We start from the raw sequence: 18,193 nt of genomic DNA on the forward strand, positions 1-18,193 counted from the left end.
AAAATCTCACCAAACAATTTATTTTAATATAAATATAATATATAGTTTTGTGGTGTTTTTAAAAAATATTTAATAGATTTAATAATAATATTTGTTTTCTTATTAATTATCAAATTGGTGGTCATTGGTGTAGATTAATTCAATAAGTAGAGAAATTGAATACAATAGTACTATAACGAATAAATGAAATAGATTTCATGAAAAAAAAAAAATTCTCTACCATCTTGAATAGAGCAAATACTATAAAGAATCAGACAAATAAAGGATGTAGGTTTTGAATTTTTAAAATAATTAATGCAATTAAAGTTTACATATTAATATTTGTAGAATAGTAAAATATTAAAATAAGATTTTATTTACATTTTTTTAATAATCTAAGAATAATTCTTTATATATTGCATTTAAATATATTTTGTATTAGAGAAGTAAAATCTAATTTCATTTTTAAATTCTTAATCATATAGATGGATCTAAATATTACTTATGAACAAAACTATTTACTAATTATCTATAGATGAATGTAATATCTTTCGGCCATTGAACAATAGGGCCCAGAAGAAAAGCCATAGTCACCTGCAGTAGGAGGAGTTTATGCCTACTATCTATGGGGCATCCGCCTAATATCTAGAGGGCATCAGGGCCCCCTATGGGTGAGTGCTAATTGTATATTATCTTAGAATGCACAATGCAGATCAAGTTTAATTCTACAAATTAAATATTTAAACTACTAAAAAGTAATGTTAGTTTAATATCTTAACAAAATATTATAAGGTATGTGCATTAATTTAAATTATAAGCACTAATTAAAGTATTTATTTTAACTTTATTTAAATATATTAGCAAAATTATATTAATATATAGATTTGATATTTAGTACAATATACTTAATGTGTGTGTGTGTGTGTATAATTAATCAATTAATTTAAATTATGTACATAAAATAAATTAGTTATTAAATTAGATATATAACTTTTAAGATTAAATTCAATAGACATTGTTAAATAAATTAATCATTTCTAAACTTCACATATTTTTAAAACTAAATTTGTGCTATTGCAAATTTTTTCATACAATGATATCATTAAACAACAATAATAATAATATTCCAAAAAAATAAAATTTAAAACTACTGTGAAAAATTGAATTATATTAATATATTAATTTTAGTAAAAACAGAAACAAACTATTTACAAAATTATAGGAAAAATTGACACATTCCTTGTTTAAAAATTTGAATGTCCAACCTTGAAATATGTAAAATGAAAGTATTATTTAAAAAATACACAATAACTAATATTAGATATGTTAGAAGTACATAAGCATTGTGAGGAATAGGACTCATAATTATCTAGGCATGGGCATGAGTCATTTCTTTATAAGCCAACCTAAATTTAGTGTTGAGAGATGCTTAGTTCCCGAGGTGAAAGCTGCAAGTACTTGTAGTCTGAAATGCAGTTTCCAATTCATTCAAAATGGCTTTCAATTAACTTTTGGACTATACATGTCATCTCATTTGCCACATGTTCATTGGCTTTGACTGTTCAAGAATCCAAATGTGTAGCTCTTTTGCACTGGGTATAGCGAGGTTGGTGTGGTAGAGTGCCTACTTGTCTTTCCCTACAAATCTATGGGTTGAAATGTTGTTTCCTAGCTTGGTAGTTTGAATAGTCATATGGGGACCTTTTCTAAACAGTCTACGTGCCCTATTTGTGGTTGCACTTTTGACATGTTACATACATGCAATGCAAACCTCCTACAAGAGTACAGTGTAAGCGCCAAAAGTACAAATTGTCTAAATGATGAAAGAGTGATCTATTTTGTAATGAAAGACTAGACCTAAGAATATGGTTTTCAAACAATTTGTAGTCTTTAGGGTAGCTTACGAGTAACAAAAAAGAGCGATATTTGTGATGATTAGCATTGGCTGGTGGGTGATGATTGTGGAAGATGTTATTTTGTTAAATCTATATTATCACAGGTACATGCTCAGGAAATGCAAAAAAAATACCACAGATGCCCATTGTAATATAATGTATTATGTATGATATCAATCATATATTGCTTTTTTGTAATCTATAATTGATTTCTGTCATGGAGGAATTGGGTAATTGTCGTTTAAGTTTATCTTCTGGCTTTAAATGTTTTGAACTGCAACTAAAATATCCATTTGAAATGATGTATTTATTATTTAATGTTTTGGGTTTATGGATGCCTGTACAAGAAGATAACATACTTTAGGAGCAGGTCTGAATTCGAAGAACTGAGAGGAACATGATGTTATTAGTGGTTACTTTTGACTTACTCTCTTGTTGAATAGAAGGTTATCACGTGTAGACAAAAATAAATAAATAAACCAAGACTGCAACAAATTTCTATAATTGCAAGTTCACCAAATTCCAAGGACAACACATAATTCAAACTTGGAACCTGAAAACTATGATTCAAAAGTAGAAAGCATGGAAAATGAAAAACCCTTGGATTTTTTATGGAGTTTTTTACGCTCTTTCAACTATAGACTACCTTATTGCAGTATGGAGGATTCAATTTGGGCAATAGAAAAAAATAGCCATTATTTGGGCGATAAATAGTGGCATACCTTCGTTTTAGATGCCCTGATTTTGAGGGTATCAATTGGGCAAAAAAAAAATTCCCGACTTGAACATGGCCTCATATATGGCCCTAAAACTCGATGTGATAGGCTACTTTATTTTTAGATATGGACATGGGACTGTGGTATGAAAACCTTCATTTTAGTTTTTCCCAATCGATTGCAATGCTACGATAAATAGTAGGTTAGAGATCTGTCAGGGATGCAAATGTTAGATTTTGTTTCCACATCCAAGCATTGACCCCTAAATCAACGCATTCCTATAGTGGCTACTATGAAGTGCTTTAAAGACTGAGAGTCAAGATACTATTGGCTTATAAACAATCCAAGCATTCAAAATGACAATTTCTATGCCTTACCTGTAAATCTTTGCCTATCATACATGGGTTACTAGATTTAGATTATAGGACTCAAACAATGGTCTTTCAACAATAAATAATTTATAGCTTTTAACCAAAAAAGAAACTGGGAATATAACCCTAATAATTGTGGACCCAAAAAAATTACTTGCTAGATGAACAAAATTCTCAAAAATTAGAAAATCATAGAGTAATGAATCTCAACACAGAAACATACCTTTACGGAGCACAACTATGAATAATTTTCCCTGCTAAGAAAACCTTGCTGAAATATGGCTATCGAAAAATGTTATCAGTTTCTCTTTGCAAATCCTAAACAACATTTGTATTTCAAACCACTCACTTCTTATTATAAATGGCAAACATGGCAAACGAGATAATTTCAAGTGCATTAAAGCAACACTCATTTCTATGAATGGCAGATGAGATAATTTCCAAGCATTAATTGTGTATAGTCTGGTTTTTGACATTTCAAAGTAACTACGCCACAAAATGTCCACTCAAAAGATCCATTCAATCTTTCATTGAAAAACTGGGAGGGCATTAGTTAATGAGTTGTTTTGTCGCACATAAATGGTCAATTGATTGTGCATCAACACGTCTTGTCTGACAGAGTAGCAAGCAGCCCAGACATCACACACTATTTCCAAAATGGCAAATGGATATGTTAAATTTTGTCAGATCGATATGTGAATGTGATTGGTGTAATTAGATATCTTGGCTGTGAATTTCATTTCGATCGTGTAGAGGGATGGTTTAGAACTTAGAAACAAATAATATCATCCTTATCAAGATGGCAATTTTAAGGGTTTTATTAATCACTATAGTAGACAATGCATATGGGGAAGGTAGATCTGTAGAAGATAACACTTTCGAGTTTTTTATTATTTGTTTGGCTTTCAAAGACCACCTTGAAAAAGTAACCCAAATAGGTGGTGGATGGGGAGATAAGCACAAGTTGTGTACAAACATACAATGACACGAGGCTGAGATGATCAACATTCTCAATTTTGAATTGATGGGGGGACTGCATAGGCTATAGCCGATGCTATTCATATTTGAACCAGTTTCAGGTTTTTGTTTTTTGTTGGAGCCATTTCTTGGAACACCCTTCGGAGTGGCTAACCTACTATTCATGTAATAGGCCAATGAACAACTGACAAATTAGAATCTCCAAAAAAAATCTACCCCAATCTAAAGAAAATACAATAACAAAACATTTGTATATTTATAATAAAACAATTTGATTCGTCCGAAAAAAAGGCAGTAGCACCCATTAGGATGCTATAGTATCTTGCCTCGGCAGGAACTAATAATATTAAATAAGTAATAGTTTATAAAAAATAAGAATACATATAGGATCTATATGTTGGAAATCTAGTAGGGAAAAGTAAGATGCTAAGAGAGGGAGGTGAATTAGAATCTTCAAAACTTGAACCAAATCAAACATAAACCATATTTGACATCTTAATCATAAACCTTCATTAATTATTAACCTTATATCAAATCAATCATTCACTGCAATGTAACATTAGATCTAATATCTAATAACATGCATAACACATATAAGCAATAGATCAACAAATGGCACAAAGTTTTGGTTACGCAGAAACTCTCCAAGGTGAAGGTAAAACCACGGTGGGGATGACACCCACAAAATTTTTAGTACTGCAGTAATAAAGTGTGCTTGTTAGGGCTACAATGTTTGATCACTTATAATGATCTACCTTGTGAGGGGTATGCCCTATTAAGAGCTTACAAGACTTATTCAGTCTACCTTGATTAAAGAATTTTAACTACACAATTAAGTGAGCAATTTGTTAGGAGATGTACAAAGGCCTATTATGACCACTATGTTAAGAGATTTACCCTAAAACACGCATTAGAATATATCAGTACCTTGATCTTATAATTTGCACTTGAATGTTGATAATATACCACCTCTATACAATCTAATATCACCTCTTTATGATAGATCTTCAATAGTTGCTCTTTGCACTGCTCGATCACCTTACTACACCTTATCACTTAAGTCTACTAACTTCACCTTCAACATCCAAACTTCTAACTCACAACCACACAAATTAGGTCTAAAGCCCCTCTTTAAATAACCATTTGATGGAGCTTCTAGATCCAAATATATGATCTAGATTCATCTTTTTTGTCTCTTAGTCCTTCTAATTTTCTGATTGGTTAATCTCATTACATAAGGATTAATGATCATCAATTACATATGCAATTGACTCCTTGATTTTTTAGTATAAATAATTAATTATTATTACACTTTACTGAAGTTTACTTAGGTTAAATGCATTATTTTATTAGCTGTCATGTAGACACTTAGGAATATGCATAGATATATGAGTTGTCTTGTTGACAACACAGGATTTAGCAACTTATTTGAGCACATGGTGTCTACAACATCTCTTTCTGAGATACAACTATGTAAACTTATCCTCTTATCATCACACAAACTCCTATGCTCAATGGAGGATACCTTTGGTGGACATGTGCTAAGTTGTAATCCTTATCTCTTTGCTGACTCCTAGTCATTTTAGAGGCCTTTATATATAGGCACTTCTAGTGTGTAATTAATCATTTGATATCCAATTATCTAATATCCATTATCATTTTGATCATCATTATTCTCTCTTGTGCTATCTATTAAGCTTCTTGATCTTGGTGTTGAATTATTGCCTTAGGCAAATTCTTACATGGTATCAAAGTTATACCAAATTCTTACATTGTATCAAAGCCATAGGAGTTTCATTGCATAGCCATTAGAGAGAATTTTTTTTTTAGGTCAAGATTGGTGCTTGTTGGTGCAAATATGATATTGGCATCATATTTAGAAGGTCAAAAAAATCCCAAATTGACTTTTGTTTCATCAATATTGGACATCTGAGGTGAAATCTAGAGTCAATTGATTTTTGAAGGTGCGATAGTGACAATTTAAGAAAAATAAATACAGAGGTTGTTTGTGATATCTGTTCCTGAATTTTTCTGAAAATCACAAATCCCAATTTTTGCAACTTCAAAGGCTTCATTCGGGCTCATCTTGACACATATTTAGGTGTTAATTTTTTTGAGAGTGCATGATTTTTTTGTCTACTTTCTAGATTTGGTATCAATTTGGAGTAATTTTGACTAGACATAGTACTTGTAATACCCCAAAATTGGCTCATTGCCATGATACCAATTCTGGTCTATTTTAATCAATTCTAAGTCCTATTCTAATAGGCAATTCTCATTCTGCTATTCGCTACTTGACTTAATTGTCAAATGTAGAAGACCCTAATCTGCATATATCATATTTCTTATTTAATTCATATATTACGTACTCATATTAGTCACATTAAACCTACTTGATTTAACTATAATTTAATTTAAAATATTTATACTTTATTAAATTAAATTATCTCCTAAGGCTAATGTACTATGGAATTAAATTTATTTAATTTAATAATGTGCCTATTTTAATTAATTAAATGAAATTATTTAATTAAATGGAGTACTTACTTCTAATCAATTAAACAAAGTTATTTAATTAAATGGGAAGCCATTCCTAATTAATTAAATGAAGTTATTTAATTAAATAAGAAAAGTTGTTCTAATTAATTAAAGGATTATTTAATTAAATAGAAAAGGTAATTATGAGAGTATATCTCATTTTATTAAATTAAATATCTCTCCAAAATCTCTCTTCAGTTCAAAAAGGGAAATTTCCAGTTCACTATTGATCAAAAAAGAATTAAATTAGTTAACTCCTTATTCTACTCAAATTGAATCAATTAACTCCTTATTTTACTCAAATTAAATCAGTTAACTCCCTTTAATTTGGGAATCTTCTTTTATGACTGAACTTCACCTTTAATCCCGACCGTTGATTGAAATCGATCTCAACCATTGATGAATTACAAGAAAGTCAATTTAAGAGACCCTCATCTCTTCATTTTGAGAGAGGATGAATTTGGAATTTGCATCAAATTGCTGCTGGAATTCATACTCACATTTGCTCATATTTTCTCATATTTTACATACATTTGCATCCTTAGCTTAATTTCATTTAGCATAATATGCATATGATTAATCTAGTTTCCTTTACTTGTTCTTAGATTAGAATGCATTTCTCATTCTAGATTAATCTACATAATCATATAGATTAATTTCATTTCTTAAATCCTTCATTCTTAGAGGATCTGGTTGCTTAACACCTCAAATCTGAGGATATCTAACAAGCAATTCCCTTTAGATAGAAGGCAATAAGTCGCCTTGCCGGTAGATTTTCGGATGAATAATCCAATGTTCATTCCGGGATGAATCCGCAAATAAGGACCATGTTGAAGTGTGTGTGTTAGCATAGGCCGCATTTTCACGCATACATTTCTAGCGCCCACCATGGGGCTGAGAAATCAATTTTCTGGCCTCGTTCTTCTTATTTTGCATTTTTTAGTTTTTAGTTTATATCTTGTTTTGCAGGTTTGAATTGTTGCAGGTTGGGAGACACTTTGAGAAGACATCCAACAATCATGAGCAAATGAGCATTTGAGAAACCTCTTCTTCTTCTTTGTCTTAATATTCTTCTATTTCTCATCTTCTTCTTCTTCCTTCTCATGTTCTAAAATTTAAAAACAAAAAATCGATCAAAATTCTCTTTTTAATTCTTGTTATGATTTTTCATAAAAATCATAAAAAGTAGACCAAATTGATGAATTTTGGTTTGAAATTTTTACTGAAGGTTCTAGACAATAGGGAAAAATCACATGCAAAATTTTAGATTTTTTTGATTATAGCTTTATTTTATATATTTTTAATGATTTTTTCATATGCGAATTATTTGAGCTAGTAAAATAACACGTTTTGATCTGATTTTTTTTTTGCAAATTTGCGACAATGTTTGGCGTGTACAATAAAAAGTACAAAATTTTTGGATCAAAATTGGATTTTTAGTAATTCGTTAATGATTTTTTCATTGAAAAATTAATTTACATAGCAAATCATCGAATTAAAATCTAAAAATTTTACTGAAAGTTTAGGATGATGTCCAAATATCATAATAAAAAATTTAGAGTTTTCAGATTTAAAATATATTTTTATTAATTCTTTTATGGTTTTCCATAAAAAAATTAATTTATCAGATAAATCTCAACATTTTGATCTGAAATTTTTATTGCCAATTTGGGACACTTTCTGTAGACTACAGTAAAAATTCCAGATTTTTTGGATCATAATTCTATTTTTAATAAAAAAATTTATGTGTTTTCATTAAAAAAAAATAATTAACTCATGATGCAAATTTTGGAATTTTAATCAATAATTTTTATTGCAAGTTTTTTTTTTGGAAAACAGAAAGGAAGAAAGAAAGACCATCCAAATATGACAAAAGAAAGCAAAAATAAAAATAAAAATGCATCTTGCTTTTGCTAGCTTCGAAAACAACACAAGAATTGTTAAAAATTAGGTAAAATCTACTAAGCGCGTTGCGAGGATCACCAGGTAACCTTCCTTAGCTGATAACATTTCATTTGGATCTAAAACAAACATCTCTCGTGTCAAGCTTGTGTGTTTTTTCTTCCATGTTTTCATTTTACAACACATGCATAATTTGATACTAGGTTGTGATCTCTATTAGTTTCATCTAGCAGGCTTAGTTACTAGTGATAGATCTAATTAGCTATCTTGGGTTATTGGACTCGCTAATCTGCCAGTCCCTCGTTCCACCATGTGGTTGCAAGATCAGCACCAGGTTAAAGGGGAGGGGTCTACAGGAAAGAAGCGTTAAATGCTCCACAAGGCAACCCTTTTGTGCTTTCTAGAACTCACTAGTTTCTAAGTTGTGGACTCGTTTTGGCTTGTGCGAGGGGTTAAATGTTCCACATCTTTGGACTCACCTCACATTAGTTAAAGCGTTAAGTGTACCACCTTGTGCTTTTTGACTACTTTTGGATAGATTTGCTTTCGGGAATTAACATCTATACACATAGTAATTAGGCCCCATGAACACTATTCGTGGATCTTGAGGGAGTGGGTTCCTAGTGAAACTCCTCTCTAAGATGGATTCCTTGTAGGTGGGGAGGATACTTTGAGCATCTCGCAGATAGATGAATCTTCAACTTGTTGATTGAGGCATCCTTTCTCCAGAGAGGTTGATAGATCACTGAGAGTTGATATCATAGATCTTTAAGAGATACTCTTAGTTTAGCGTGTCAGATTAATCTGTCTGCTTTTATTGGGCTAAAAGTGAAAAGGTGTCAAGACCTTGAATCTGGAAGCTAAGTCCCCTTGTGGTACACTATTGTGAGTCGGTCACTTTAGAGAGGGTTAACTGTAGCAGACAATCCCTCTACAGGGCAAACTGTGTTGACGGAACCTCGAGCGGTAATAGCCATTTTTGACGTGGTAGTGACAACCGCTATATAAATGTCCTTGTGGAAGAAATCTCCATGGGTGTGGTTCATTGTGGGTTGTTAGATCTCCCCAGTAGCTCTTGAAGATTAAGTTCTCAGACTGTGTTGAAACCTCGGTGCACCGGGATTGGAGGTCACCCCTGTGAGTCATAAAAGTTGCAGAGTCAAAACATTACTAAAAACCTTAGAGAGGCCAACTTTTACTTTCTAGGAATGTGTGCAATGATTGCAAAACTCTTTGAAAACATACACAAATAGCTCTCCTAGGGATTAGCACAAACTAAGTCACTTGATTGTTCATGTGCAAGGTTGCTTTTGCCCTTGCTCATTGTTTTCAGACGTGCTTGAAATCACTTGCTTGCTGTTCTACATGCCTATTTATCTGCCTGGTTACTGAAACGAATCAACAATCTGTCCAAAACTGTCTGAAATATTCAAAGTCTTTTCAAAATCCAGTTCAGTTGTCAGTCTGGTTTCTATTTTCACACACAGTTTGCAAACTTCTGTGCAAATACTTGTTGTTCTACCACTTCTTCACGCAACTTTTTGTTCTCGTGCAAACAGTTGCACATCTCCATGCGAGATCTTTATGCTATCCAAGTTAACCTTGCACTACATTGTGTGGCCTACAACACATCCTCGTGTGAAATCTTTATGCTATCCTGAGTCTTTGCATGGCCTTGTGTACTTTCTCATGTGCCTTTCAAAGGATCTTCATGTGAGATCTTGAGTCTGAACTGTCAAGTTAGTTTGTTAGAGCTATTTGTGCTCTGTACCAAGTTTGTTTCCTACATTGGTTTACTATTTCTCTATCTGAAAACAGTCCCTAACAGTGGCATCCTGCTTAGCTAATGACTTGCGATCCATACTTTAACTAGTCTTGTCTCTCATTTATCTTGCTCTTGTCCTTTAGTGCTTTTTGTACTCTGTGTCATGATAGTCATAATCTTTGGCTGTTCTAGCCTTCAAATCAGACTATTTGTACCTTAGTATACTACACTCTTATCTTGCTTTTCTAAGACTATGTTCTAGTGTGGTCCTTGTCTAAGCTTTTACTTGTCATTGTCTATGACTGTGGCAACTTGACTTATGTTCTAAAACTTGGCTGTCACTACTTGAAACATAGTACATCAAAATGGCTAACAACAAATGTGCTAAATCCAATATTCCTAGTGAGGAAGAAGGGATTCTAATTACAAACATGAAGAAACAAATTGAAACAATAAGTGCTCAACTTCAAAGACTAAAAGAAGAAGAAAACACGTCATCGAACAAATTCTCCTTGAGAGAAATTTTTCCTTTCTCCTATGACAACCAAAAATCACATTCTTGTGATCTTGAATCCAAGACATCTGAGAACACCTCACAAACACCCAAGAAATCTACAAATATTTTTGAAGAAAAACCTTGGGAACCTAAACCAAAGCGTGATTTCACACCCTTGGGAAAATCTTATGAATTAACCTTGGAAGAACTTCTTGAAGAAAAACTCATTACTTTACCTAAGCTCACTTTGGCGAGAGTTTCCTTTATGAGTAACTATTGTGCCTATCATAGACATAATTTACATAAAACTTCACATTGTAAGGAACTGAAAAAAAAGATTCGAGATCTCTTTGATAATGGCATAATTCAAAAATATAAGCTCTCAGCTACTAAAGATTATACTCTCAAGAAGGATCAACCTCATGAAACCATGTCTAGTAACAATTCAAACACAACTTCTATTGCCTCCAACATACATCCACCTTCTAAATTGTCCAATCTTTCCAATCCATATTCACCAAAAGAACTCACTACTCCCCTAGTTGACTATGTGTACCCTCAAGGACTACCTTTAAAGGAAACTCAAGCTAATCTTGACTTAATTGCAAACCTCTCCCATACTACACAAAGCAAAGATCCAAAACCTCCATGTGTTGCTCCTCCTATTATCCCCAATCCAACTATTCCTCCATTGTCCCTTCAAGAGCCTGTTATGGAGACTCTAGAAATATATTCGAATACAGATTCAGATACTCCCTCATCCTTGGATTTGGTTTCATGTCAAGAGGACCACTTAAATGATGAAGAAACAAGTGTTAATCAAGACCAAGATTCCTTCATCCCCTTTCAAGTCTTCCAAGATCTTGTGCCTCCATCTCAAGAGCCACATAGTCCTCCATCTCCCATGCCATGCACCTCTACTAAGAAAGATCAAGATATTCCTTCCACCATCCTTAAGGAAATTACAAGAGACCAAGAGAAGGATACTTTTCCTATGTTACCCAAAATTCCTTTTGAAAAGAAAAGTGTTCCCTCGCTCTCTTATTCTACCTCGCTACATTCACTTCCAAACTATGCTCAAGCTTTAAATACTCCTGTCAAAGGTATTGCTCCTATAACAGTTACTCATAAATCTATTGATGACTTTGGTCATATTGCTCACTCTAAAGATGTTGATATCCATACTCATGGTTCATTCACATCTTCTAAATCTATCCTTGGTCCCTACCCATCTAAGCTAAAACCTTCAAGTCTTCCATCCGTATTGGGACCTTATGTTCCTCTATCTCCTACTTCCACTCTTAGCCCATTACACATTCCTCATACCCTACCCCAAGATCAAAAAAGATGCACAAACTTGAACTCTTCACATCCACCTTTCCATCTAAACCAGTCATATTGGCCTCATTCATCCACAAGTCCCAAGTCCTTTGGAAGCAATTTGGATGATCAACTCAAACACAAGTGATGAATCCATCCTCAAAAGTTCACTATGTCTCCTCTAATCGACATGTGAATGTCAAGAAGAAAAATACACAAAAGAGACTGCAAAGGTCCACTATTCAAAGAGCTCAACCAAAGAAAGTATGGGTTCTTAAATCTATTATTGAAGAAATGCGTTCCAAAGAATCTAATGAAAAATCAAAAGCTATATGGATTCCCAAGTCTCTTTTGAAGGACTTGAATATTGAAAACAAATCAAAGTTGACATTCAAGCTTCCAAAGGCTTTCGCTCCATCTCCTTCCCAACATCTTCCTAAAAAGGTTTCAAAACCTTCCACTCCACCCATCTCCAAAATGGCTTTGCTACCTCATATATCTAAGCCTCAATCTATTTCATCCATATTTCCTCCATCATTCCACTACCCTTCAAGGTGTGTGTCAATGTTGATCTTTCCTAATATCTTATCCACCCTCACGAGATCCTCTAAATCTTATGCCTGCTTGCCATCCTTGCTTGTTTCAGTCTTCCAAAACCAACAACCTTATCTTCCATCTACCTCTCATTTTCCTACCATTTCCCTTCCATTACCTTATTAGCATCTTTGAGTGTACCTTGCTATGGTCTTGGCTTATCATAACTTATCTTTCTTATAGGCATGCTATATAACTTGAGAAAGGCTTGAATTCTTTCCAAAAACTTTGAAAATTCCAAAAAAAGAAAAAAAGAAAAGAAAAGAAAAGAAAAACAAGGAAAAAAGAAAAAAAAGAAAAAAATGTGTCTTGGTGAAAACCTGGAAATAGGCGCCTTGGTAGCAAAAGTAAAGAAAAATAAATCCATCCTATGGTGAAAACCACTTCTTGTGGCACCTTGGATAAGTACCATGATGAAAACCTAGTAAATAGGCATCATGCGTAATTCTTCCATCCATGACATCCTATCACGATCTTGCTTATCCTTCAAATGTCCTCATTCCTGAAGTCATTCACTCATAACCTCCATAACGAAACTTTTCTGTCCTACTCAGTTAACCCTTTGGTCTTGATCAATGAAAGAAAGAAGAAAACTCAGTTCTTGGCAATCTCTTGACATGGTCACTTTCTTGGATTACTTACATGACACCCTTCATTACACCATGAGCTCATATTGTTATATCCTTTTCCCTAGCTTGGGTAACCTTGTTAAGGCTTTCCTTGAGGGTAACATTCACCACTTCATACTCCTTGCCTATCCATCTCTGCTTATCCACTCGCTTGCTACTACATCTTGTCCTACACCTTGCTAGACACTGAAAAAAAATCAAGGTAATCCTTCTTGAGAGCTAGTAATCTCTGAAAAAAATCTAAAAATCGAAAAAAGTCCTAAAAAAAATTGTTACCCTGGTGAAAACTTAGCAATAGGCGCCTTGGTAACACCAAAAAAAGTGAAAAATTCTCAAAAATACAAAAAAAAAATCAAAAAGAGAAAAATACAAAAAAATTGAAAAACAAGAAAAGTGCCATTGGTGAAAACCTGGAAACAAGCATCATGGTAGCAAAAAAAGGAAATCCTGCCAAGAAGGTGAAAACTTGGTAAACAAGCACCTCTTGTTCCCAATGCTCCATCTTGCAGCGCATCTTCTGGCTATTCTATATAGTCGCTTTCATGCTTTTGCTTTCCTACTTTTCCTACTCATGTATCCATGGATTGAGTCTTGTCACAGCTCGGGGGCATTCCCCCTTAGTGTCACTATTTTTCGAGATTCTCCTCATAGAATCTCCTTGGCGATAGTCACCAGTTGTCCTCACTGCATCTGCCTATTGTTGCTAGTGCCACTCTTTTTGAGATTCTCCTCATAGAATCTCCTTTGCGATAGTCACTAGTGGTCCTCACTGCGTCTACCTACTGTCGCTAGTGTCACTCTTTTGAGATTCTCCTCATAGAATCTCCTTCACGATAGTCACCAGTGGTCCTCACTGTGTCTGCCTACTGTCGTTAGTGTCACTCATTTTGAGATCCTTCTCATAGGATCTCTTTTGCAATAGTCACTAGTTGTTTCAATTGTGTCTGCCTACTGTTGCTAAGGTCTTGTCTCCAGATTCCTTTTGAAAAATCTCTCTTGCTTCGGTTACTAGTCATCTTGGCTATGTTTGTCTACTATCGCTTAGTCCTCTTTAGGTTCTTCATCATGAAGTTTCCTCTTTGACCTCAGTCACCAGTTGTTCTGACTACATCTGCCTACTGAAGATATTTCTTTCAAACATGTTCTGGACATTGACACTTGACATCAATCTCGAAAACATTGAACTCAAAAATGATATAATTGTTTGGATATGCTGAGCATTTTCTTTGTTTGCTTTGTTTTGCTTTATCATATCTCCTTAAGCAACTCGATGATGTCATCTTTGACTAGAGAAGTAATGATTGGGGGCATGATCTTTTTCTTTGCTTTCTGTTTGTAGTTTAGTTCCAATAAGTTGATCTATTCCTATAAAAGGGGTGTCAACTATAAGAGCCTTCATCTCGTATTGGATGGCCGTGTGTACCTCGACTCCTTTTATATGAATACGCCAATAACGTTGGTTCTTCTCCTTGTTTGTTGGAGTGAACTCTTCATGCTACAGTAAATACTAATACTCGTCCTACTAAGTGAACGTACGGGTCATTGCGAGTATATCTAGCACACTTCTATCTTAGGTTACGAATGCAAGGGTCGTTGTGGACAGAATGAATATTGAATGCTTAGCATAAGAGGGATCTCCCTTGTGTTTGGTGTGCTTGTCACGCAAGCAACATTCTGGTCATCCTAGCATTTATGCTTTGATGCTTATGTTAACTTGCTACATTAAAAGGGACAAATGTTCTGGTCATTCTGGCTTCTTGTGCCTCAAATGCTTACATTTAATCCCGAAAAACCAATAATGTATGTTATATTCATATTTCCATGATTGCAATGTCAGTGGGAATTGTATGACCTATGAGCTTTGTTCTATATCCGGTGATGATTAAATATCGAGGCTCGGTAACCAGACCTAGGGTTGCATTTAACATAGTCTTGCATTGCATACTTCACTTGCACAAGCATGCGATTCAATTGCAAATCTACTTTCACCTTCTCTGATGAGGGATTGCTGATCTCTTCAAAGTATCATGTTCTTTCACAAACTGCACAAATGATTGATTAATCACCCTCTTAGCTACTTTGGTTGCTTTGAACCCATTTTTTAGGATCGAATTTGAAATCTGAGACACTTAAGTGGCTCAAAATGCATTTTAAATTTTTTTGTGCAATCCAAATCTTTCTGATACTTTACAATTCTTGGAATCTTTTCAACTCAAACTTGGTTTTTTGGATCTTGAAATCACTTCGGATCAACCTCCAAATTTCTTTTGATCATTCTGATCTCTTCATATTTCTTCAGATCGTTCTGATCTCTTTATATTTCTTTAGATCATTCTGATCTCTTTATATTTCTTCAGATCATTCTGATCTCTTTATATTTCTTCAGATCATTCTGATCTCTCCAAATTTCTTCAGATCATTTTGATCTCTTCATATTTCTTCAAGATCATTCTAATCTCTTAATATTTCTTCTAATCATTCTAATCTCTTCTATATTCTACTAAACCTTGGATTTCTTCTGTATCTTTCATCACTCTCCTTACATCATAATTCTGGTGTGTCATCTTTTGATTTCACTCCCGAGGGGGCAGGATGATTACATCATTGAACTAAATTTCAACTCATTTTGAGTTTCATTGCTTGGGGCATCTAGTTACCATTTTATGTCCTTCTCACTTGGGGCATCTCATTACTCAGGGCATCTTGTCCTCCTCTTTCTGGCATCCTTGTCATCTACTTCATCTTTTCATCAATTGATCAATCTTATAACAACTCTTCTCAGAGTTTGATGGATAGGTATTGGGACAGTCTAAACCCCGACTCCTGAGGATGAAGCCTCATTCTGGGGATGATTCCATGACTCATGATTGGATCTTGTTATCTTTTATCAATCTCAAGTATCTAGGTGTTCTATCTGGATCCTTGAAGGTTAAGCTCCGTTCTGGAGATAATCTTCTAAATGCTATCAATGTCAGGTATCTAGGTGTTCTATCTGGATCCTTGAAGGTTAAGCTCCGTTTTGGAGATAATCTTCTAAATGCTTTTAATCTCAGGTATCTAGGTGTTCTATCTGGATTGTTGAAGGTTAAGCTTCGTTCTGGAGATAATCTTCTAAATGCTATCAATCTTAGGTATCTAAGTGTTCTACTTGGATCCCTTGGGATTAAGCTCTGTTCTAGAGATAGTCCTCAAAAGCTTATCAATTGGTCTTTGTGTCATCACCTTCAGAACCAATCTCGTCTTCGCATTATGCTTTCTGATTATTTTTGAATTGAACGTGCTGCTCACACATTCATTCAAAGAGGGGCAAAATGTAATACCCCAAAATTGGCTCATTGCCATGATACCAATTTTGGTCTATTTTTAATCAATTCTAAGTCCTATTCTAATAGGCAATTCTCCTTCTGCTATTCGCTACTTGACTTAATTGTCAGATGCAGAAGACCCTAATATGCATATATCATATTTCTTATTTAATTCCTATAGTACGTACTCATATTAGTCGCATTAAACCTACTTGATTTAATTATAATTTAATTTAAAGTATTTATACTTTATTAAATTAAATTATCTCCTAAGGCTAATGTACTATGGAATTAAATTTATTTAATTTAATAATGTGCCTATTTTAATTAATTAAACGAAATTATTTAATTAAATGGAGTACTTACTTCTAATCAATTAAACAAAGTTATTTAATTAAATGGGAAGCCATTCCTAATTAATTAAATGAAGTTATTTAATTAAATAAGAAAAGTGTCTCTAATTAATTAAAGGATTATTTAATTAAATAGAAAAGGTAATTATGAGAGTATATCTCATTTTATTAAATTAAATATCTCTCCAAAATCTCTCTTCAGTTCAAAAAGGGAAATTTCCAGTTCACTGTTGATAAAAAAGGAATTAAATTAGTTAACTCCTTATTCTACTCAAATTGAATCAGTTAACTCCTTATTTTACTCAAATTAAATCAGTTAACTCCCTTTAATTTGGGAATCTTCCTTTATGACTGAACTTCACCTTTAATCCTGACTGTTGATTGAAATTGATCTCAACCGTTGATGGATTTCAGGAAAGTCTATTTAAGAGACCCTCATCTCTTCATTTTGAGAGAGGATGAATTTGGAATTTGCATCAAATTGCTGCTGGAATTCATACTCACATTTGCTCATATTTTCTCATATTTTACATACATTTGCATCCTTAGCTTAATTTCATTTAGCATAATATGCATATGATTAATCTAGTTTCCTTTACTTGTTCTTAGATTAGAATGCATTTCTCATTCTAGATTAATCTACATAATCATATAGATTAATTTCATTTCTTAAATCCTTCATTCTTAGAGGGTCTGGTTGCTTAACACCTCAAATCTGAGGATATCTAACAAGCAATTCCCTTTAGATAGAAGGCAACAGGTCGCCTTGCCAATAGATTTTCGGATGAACAATCCAATGTTCATTCCGAGATGAATCCGCAAATAAGGACCATGTTGAAGTGTGTGTGTGTGTTAGCATAGGCCACATTTTCATGCATACAGTACTTTCAAATTTTGGTCACATTTTGGCCTATTGGCACTTGTGATTAATTAGATCCTTGATAGGTCTTGTGTCTTATCTTGTTGAGTCCAATATAGCTTGATATCTATTGTTGTAACTAGCAAAATTAGAAGTCCACTAGGCCCTAAATTGGCAAGTGTCCATTGTAATCACACTAAATATACAGTGCCAAATCATGCATTAGGGGGGTTCCTTTGATTTTATATTTATTTATTTTTTGCATTTTGGGGGTGCATACATTATTTGATCTCATAAAGTCATATCAATAGTGTCACTTTGGTTTAAGATTCAAATTGACAAAAAGGAACTATAAAAAATGGAGTGCTTTGATGATTGATCATCTAAGAGAACATAAGGAAGTGTTTCTGTAAACACCCAAAAATTGGCAAAGACCTAAATCACACAATTCTGATCAATCAAGTCCAAATTAAAGAGAAAATTAGAAGAAACA

Source organism: Cupressus sempervirens, chromosome 2 (genome assembly GCF_028749045.1).
Source record: "Cupressus sempervirens isolate cs-2001-9-10 chromosome 2, ASM2874904v1, whole genome shotgun sequence".
NCBI lineage: Eukaryota > Viridiplantae > Streptophyta > Pinopsida > Cupressales > Cupressaceae > Cupressus > Cupressus sempervirens.